Genomic DNA, 6,675 nt, shown 5'->3' on the forward strand with positions numbered 1-6,675 from the left:
CATTTCCAGAGGTGAGTGTGTGAGGGCGGGAGGTGGTGGGGTTACAGCAGCTCCACCGGGGTGGGTTGCCAATTAGAGCCAACACATATGACACACCTTGACTCCCCCGCTTGAACCATGGCTGGAGATAATAGGCCTCTTCCTGCAGCTCAATCGATGACATACTGTCCCAGGGTGGATGTCTGCCTCAGTACACACTCACACACAAACACGCAACACACTCGTCCTTCCTCTGTCACAGAGTAAAATGTGAGCTTTCTGTATCTCACAAAGAAATACACAAACAACGCACACACCCACAAATGTCTCTTTGCTCTCTTTCTCTCCCTTTTTTACAAACCATAAACAATAACTTCCAACCAGATGAAATAGAAAATTATTCACAGTGAGATAAGAGAAACACACTGGAAAAAAGCTATATGTAAATAGCTAATCCATAAGCTAAGTGTGTTTATACATCCATCTTACCCCACAGGGGGCCTCTGGGCTGTGAGGGCACCTGAGTCATGGGGATTACAGACATTACGGAAATGGATATCTGCTGTGCTCGGTAATAGGCAGGCGCCTAGCATGAACTTGCTCTCAGTTGTCAGGTCTCAACATTGTTGTTTCTGACTTGCATGTTAGATGCGGTTGTTAGACCTTTGAAATCCATATGGCTGGGTCATAGCTGGCTAAGCCAAAGCATAAACATTGCATCAGTACGAATTCACAAAGCCCTGTGTGATGCAAATCCCCTCTGTGCTGAGCCTGTGACGCTCACTTTCTCTGGAGAGAATGTGTGTAAAAGTGTGTGTTTGTCTCAGTGTTTTTGTGTATGTAGACGAAAAGGGTAGTAAAGGGAGGAGAGTTTGGGAGTCAGAGCTGCTCTTTGCGCACCCGGGGGGGGGGGGGGGGGGGGGGGGGGGGGTAGAGGGAACGAGGGAGGAGAAGCAGTTGAGGGATGGAGAATGGCTTTTTTGGATGGGGGGGTATAACTGAGGTGAGGGGTGGATGAGGATGGGAGCTTGATGACAGTTGTGTGCATGCGTGAGCCTAATCTGCCTCCATCAGCTGTCAGAGTGGGGATGTCAGGGTTACCGGGGCTCCTGGTCCTCTCTCTCTCTCTCTCTCTCTCTCTCTTCTCTCTCTCTCTCTCTCTCTTCCCCCCCTCTCTTCACTGGCAATGTCATGTTGTCAGTGCACATATGCTTGTCTGTGGTGGAGGGGGTTGGGGGCAGGGGGTGTAAGGGGGTCGTGTGGAGGAGACATAGGCACATGGGCAGCCTCCGTCTTTTTCCTGTCGCTGTCGACACTTGTCTTCTGAGCTGTGTGGCGCTGACGTTGTTCCCTTTTAACCCCTGCAGCTCCCCCCATCCTCTCCCCTCTCTCTGTCTCTGTGCAGGGATAACATCAGGGGCGGCGCTCAGCAGAGAAGAAGAACTACACTCACAGGGCGTTTGCTTCTGGCGTGATTTTGTCCCCCTGCAGCTTTGTGTTCACTTTAACATCACAATAGATTTGATAGCATGTGTAATTTGGGCAGCAGGGTGCTGTATAGAGTAAGGGTACTGTCCTACAGAGTGTGTTTGCCCAGCAGCTCTCCTGTCCTGCAGCTGACCCTGACCCCTGACCTCACAGTGCTGTGGGGTGTGGGGGGGCATTTCACTACAGGGAGATGGTGTGCTGGTTTCTGGTGCTCGACATTTCAAGTCATAGTGTCCATATTAAGTCATAGAAGTCGCTAAGCCTCGGTCTTGGGCATGATGTATTTACATTATATTACATTTGAGGAACATTTTCAATCCTACACAGAAGATTATTGATCAACTTCTGTTCTGAATATATTTCAAAAAGACAATTCATAATATCAACATTTCCAGTGTGTTTCATAATAAAATATTTGCCTTTTTTCTGATATCCAAGCAAAGAAGCTAGCCAGAGATGACATATCTCCTTCTTTAATTTGTACAATAGGAACAAGTAAAATAGTTTTCTTTTCAATATTTCCTTACAAAATAAGGCGACCTCCTGTTATTTTTTTCATACAATAATTTAGAAAATTAATTGTTCTGAAATTTGTAAACTCAGCTCAGCGACCAGAAGACACAATCCTTCACCTCAGTATTTTTTGATTATGTGAGGCAAACATCTTAAAACCTTGAAAATAAGTGCACAATCCATTGGCTTGGTTAGGAACTGCTTAGGGTATTTGAAAAAAATTGTTAATTTGGCAAATCAATACTTATCAAAACATTTATTCTTACATGTACTGTATGTAATTAATCCCAAAAATATTTTGAAGTACTGTATAGCACAATTTCCTGTTGGCAACATTTGTAATTGACTTTATTCAAATTTGAAATGTTCTTTCATTTTACCTTGAAGGCTCTGCTGTAAAATGTATCCTTTCATGCGATTTATTGCTATGATACTTTTATGTAACTGAGACACTTTCATTGCTTTGAGTAATTCATTTAGTTTCTATGGAGCATTTTAACATCTGAACTGGGACAACAAATGAAAATCTGTCACAGTTTCTCTGCTCATCAATATGAAATGTCCCTGGAAAATGAAAAACTGATAAACCAGCATCACTGAATCTCCTGTCCTTTCTGTGAATTCTCTCATCCCTCCAAAGACAGCAGTCAAGCGTTTCTATCTGTATGGGTAACGGTGCTGTCGCCCCTCTGACCCGCCCCTGGCACTTTCCACATGGGGCTTTGAGACTACCTGTCAATCAAACTCAGATGACCCCCTACTGCTTCCTTAGGATTCACCATGCAAGTCTTGGCTAACTCATTACACCCCATCCCCCCATCTCAGACTCACAGTTTCCACACAGATGATATCTCCATACTTGCCCACTGGAGCGCCGCCCTGTGTCTGCATGCATGTTGCATGTTAACCATAAATCCCATGTACTGTGTACTGCCTGCATGAATGGATTATAGTTTGGCAGCATGTTCAGCTACAGGCGGCAGTTGTGGTTCCTTATTGAACCGAGTTACAACCCTGTTTGAAATGTTCTATTCCACAGGATATTAATGCAGAGCAGCTTTAACCAGACGGAGGTCAAGTCTCACATTAATGCCTCTGCAGACTGCTTCTGAAAAGAGTGATTTGAATTAAAGAATTAGAGAGCCGGGCCGTCCTCAGAGCTTCAGCAAACTCTGCAAATGTCTGGATCAGACGAAGAGTTATTGCTAATTAATATTTAATATTTAGCCTTAACATTGATGATTCATTACATGCGATCAATGGCATGGAGCTATCATGAGAAAACCCTACATTACATTATTACATGCACACCTGCACGCAAGCAAAGGACACACAATTTGCTCAATGAGCACTCTCTCTGTCACACACTGACAATAACACACACACCCCTCCTGGCTATGAGTACCCTTGCCCCGAGTGCTCCTTTGCTGTAGTCTCCATAGCAGGCAGGGAGAATGTCTGAGTGCTTTATGTTTGCTGTAACACAGAGCCATCACTGTCAGAGCCATTGATTTGTCAACAACATAGTGATACACTGTAGATAGATAATGGCCCATCTTGTGCACAGTTGCTACATTTTCTGGACAGCCAAGGAGCATCTGCTATTGTTGTTTTTTCTTTCCTTCCTTCTCCTCCACCTCTTCCACCTCCCTCTCCCCACCCACACACACTTCCCTGCAGTTTGAAAACAATAAAAGAAAAGCAATATGTCTTGTTCAGCTACTAAATAGCTGTCTGGTTTGTGTCTCCTGAGGTGGCTGCACATCAGTGGCCAGCCCATCTGTCAGGCCAATGCACGGCCCTCAAACCTGCAGGTATAAAGATGATAAATACCCCAGCTCCTTTAAAGGGCATGGAAAAAGATGGATGGATATGGAAAGAGAGAGACAGTTATACTACAGAAATGGAGTGATTGAAGGAGAAAAGGTGTGAGAATCCAAGAGGAAAATTGAAATTGAAGAACAAGAAATAAGGAAAAGCCAGTTGTTCCTGCTCTTTTTAAATTCAAACCTAAACTTGGAACACCACACAAACTAAGCTCCTATGCAAAGATGAGTTGTCAGTTAGTATTAGTACTATCTAACCGCCTGGAGTAAATGCTACCTACGATGCTAACGTAAACGATTGCAATTATGTAAAATCACTTCTATAATACTTTTGCCAATTTAGTAAACGTCCAGGAACTTCTTGAAAACACAAATTGAATATAATAGTAGAACGAACATACTTAATTGGATGTCATACCATGAATAGATAGTTAGTGTGTGATTCTGAAAAGAGCCCTATGACATTCGTTCAGGAGAAAAAAGTTGATCTAATTAGAAAAGGTAATGACTGAACTGACCCTTCATTCAAATGTTATTTGATGCCTATGAAAATGAGAAAAACAATCTCATGTAATAAGAAAACATCAGATTACGCTAACTGATATACTGTAGTGTTGGTGAGGTTAGTGTTATCAGATAATTGCCTTTCATTTAAACTGCATGAATACTGCAAAATCTAAAACATAAATATTTATCTAAGTATGTTTATACACTTAAACAAATAATCTGAAGTTGTATCTGTTAGGGCTCTAACTTAATTGTATTGGGATGATCCTGTGCACAGAGATGATTGCCTTGCATGTTTTTAAGTTTTAAATATAGGTGCATGTCAATTTAGTAAATCACTAGTTTGAAGCAAGCTTTTACTTACTAAGAACTTAAGAGGAGTTTTTTTTCACACTTGGATGTAGGAATAGCTGGTACAGCCCAGTCCCCTGTGCTCATTCCCCTTTCCCTCCACTGTTTGATTAAACACTACTTTCCCCCCATTCCCTCTTATCTGGGCTGTCGCTGCATGAAGGAGCTATCTGCTGTGTGACTGGCAGACTACTGCCTGCTGCCTCTGATAGCATTCCACTTTGGTTAGGTAAATAGGAACTTAACTGAACTGAGACTATTTAAACAGTCTAAATGTAAGGAGATTAAAACTGGCCAAACAGTGGCTGAGCACAGGGATGCATCGCTGCTAGTTATGCGGTTTGCGCACGGCAAACACACACATTTCACAAAGTCAAACAGAAAGACACAAGCATGGGAGGCGCTCAGCAAAAGACGTACAGAGCGAGAGGACACATAAAATCAGCCTTTGGTTGTTTTTGATGCCTTGGCGACCTCTGACCTACAAAATCAGTGCCCACGCATGCAGAATCTCCACACACAGATACAAATGGCACGAGGCAGGCAGAGCAGGATGGACCTGGGGACAAGTTTCCGCCTGGACGCCCTCATATGCAGCCAGTCCTGCCCTGCTCTGCCCACAGGCCTCTCCCGACCGGCCGGTCGAGTGAGCGACCCACCCTGACTCTAACGCTGTGTGGCAGGGGGACCTACAGACAGATGTTCCCTGCCACTGGCATGGAGCAGAAGAGGATATGGCGCACAGTATATGTGTCTGTGCAGGCAGAAGGAGAGAGAGACAGAGAGATAAACTGAATTTTTGGATGGCGGTGTTGGGAGGAAGGAGGAGCAGCAGTGGGTGGCTGTTTGGTGGAGGTGGTGGGGGTGTAAAAGACGAAATAAATCAAGTCAAAGCAATTTGTGGCAATGGCTGCTGCAGTGTCATTAGGAATCCCGTCACGCAGCAGCTCCTCTGAGCAGTCAGCAGACGCAGGTTGACAGCAGGCCAAAGAGGAATTTTAATTTCCCCCCCAGTCTCACAGCTCCCACCATCTCCTGACTACTGGCCCACCCTGCCAATAATAGCCTTCAAACCCATTCACAACACTGCTGGGGACTCCTGTCAATACCATAATAATACATTATCGCTCCCATAATGTGGCTATTATTTTAAAAGCCTTTAGTTCCATCTTAAGTTTCACTCAGAAAGGAGTAATAAACCCTAATATATTTAATGTTGTTCGCAATACAGCTTCTGAATCAGTAAGTGTAAATACACTGAATACCCAACATCATGTAATACAATGTAATGGTAATAAAATAACATTTAAAAATCTTTTTAGAATAGAAACTGATCTTTCTTGGCTTTTTTTTTGCATTGAAACCTGCCTGTGTGTACAGACAGTGACCCTGTTTTATTTAAACACTTTGATAATGGTAAGTTATAGCAGTTGGGTTGAGACATTGCACTGAGCTGGTTAATCAGGTGATGTCATTAACAGCTCTTCGGTTCTCATTTTCTGCCTTATTTTCTTGTGTTTGTGAAAGGATTTCCACCATTATCCAACATGTTTTCTGACACGGTAAACGTGTGTGAAGTCATGTATAAAGAAATAAAATGCATCCATGTCACACAGAGCTGAAGGTGAGAAAGCAACTGAAGAAACAATGTTTTTCCATTTGAGAAAAAGCCAAAGATGCAATAATTGCATCTGACAGCAGCGTTATAACAACCACGATGAGATGAATGTAATAAACTGTGCTTTAAATCAGAGTTAAACGCACACAAATATCTAAAATGAATGACTCTAAAAGAAAAATCAGTACTATGTGTTGGAGATAACATCTCTCATTGAAGCAGGGTGTGTTCCCGAGCCGAGCAGGGCAGAGTAATGCTGAACATTTCTCCTCCCTGCTGCCACTTTAATGAGCAGACAAAATGGCCACCGTTGAATAATTAAAATGCGGGTCCATTAACAAGGCATTAGAATGCATTCTATCTCTTATCGATTTTTTTTTTCTTTGTTGAAAA

The sequence above is a fragment of the Notothenia rossii genome (genome assembly GCF_949606895.1).
Source record: "Notothenia rossii genome assembly, chromosome: 2".
In the NCBI taxonomy this organism is placed as follows: domain Eukaryota; kingdom Metazoa; phylum Chordata; class Actinopteri; order Perciformes; family Nototheniidae; genus Notothenia; species Notothenia rossii.